Consider the following 1,448-nt stretch of genomic DNA (forward strand, 5'->3'; position numbering starts at 1 on the left):
AGCTTTGCAGTCTGGCACATTAACCCACCAGACCCACACCAGGACTCCTCCATCTATATATATATATACATACATATAAATATATATATTTTTTAAACAGGATTCAGTAGGATTTGAAAGACAAAGACAGGACAATCAAGGTTTTACTTTGACCACACTGGACATACAAAAAGTTGGAGGAATTACTATCTAGCTAATCCTTTACTGAGCACATAGCCTAGATCACTTTTTAGAGAAATATTAAGACATTTTTCCAAGCAGCAAATGGAGCTAGAGGATTTGAAGAGGACCAGGGAAAAAAATCACACCAAAGTAAGTCAGACCAACTTGAAAAAAGTGTCTGTCATATTCTAAAATATTTTGAGAAAGGATTTGAAATCCCTGCACATTCTCTATTCCACGTTAAAAATGTTCATCAACTGGTAATGGTGCTTTCTGTTCAAGAAAGACCTTTCTGGGTTGAACAAATGACTTCTGCTCAACTACTAACCAAGTGGTTGGTGGCTTTAATCCATCTAGTGGTACCATGAAAGAAAGTCCTGGAGATATGCTTCCATAAAGATTGTTGTTATTAGGTGCCATAAAGTTGGTGTTGACTCATAAAGAACTTAAGTACAACAAAATGAAAAACTTCCTGGTCCTGCCCCCAATCTCACGATCATTGCTACACTTAAGTCTACTGCTGCTGCCACTGTGCCAATTCATCTTGCTGGGGGTCTTCCCATTTTTTCACTCACCCTCCACTTTACCAAGTGTGATGTTTCCTAGGGACTGGTCCCTCCTAAGAATATATCCACAGTATGAGAGATGATGTCTGACCATCCAGGATTCTATGTAACATTCTGGCTATATTTCCACAAACACAACTGTGTTTGTTCTTTTTCACTGGTACTTTTAATATTCTCCCCTAACACCATAACTCAAAAGCAACATTCCTCTACAATCTTCCTTAATTACTTTCCAACTTTCACAGGCATAGGAGTTTACTGAAAATACAATAGTTTGAGGCAGGCACACCTTATTCCTTAAATTGACATATTTGTTTTTGAACACTTTTAAGCGATCTTATGCAGCATATTTGCCTAATGCAATATATCATATGATTTCTTGACTGCTGTTTCCCTGAGTGTTGATAGTTGATCCAAACACAATGATGTCTTTGAAAACTTCAAACTTTTCTGCATTTATATGGTTGTTATTTATTGGTCCAGTTGCAAGAATTTTGTTTTCTTTACACTGAGATGCAACCCATACTGGAGGCTGTGGTCTTTGATCTTCATCAGTAACTATTTTAAGTTTTTTCATATTCAGCAAGCACAGTTGTATCATTTGCATATCACAGGTTGTTAATGAGGCTCCTTCCAATTCTGATGACATGCTCTTCTTTGTATAATCCAACTTCTTGAATTATTTGCTCAGCATGCAGATTGAATAAGTATGGTGAAAGA

Source organism: Chrysochloris asiatica, unplaced genomic scaffold (assembly GCF_000296735.1).
Source record: "Chrysochloris asiatica unplaced genomic scaffold, ChrAsi1.0 scaffold00174, whole genome shotgun sequence".
In the NCBI taxonomy this organism is placed as follows: domain Eukaryota; kingdom Metazoa; phylum Chordata; class Mammalia; order Afrosoricida; family Chrysochloridae; genus Chrysochloris; species Chrysochloris asiatica.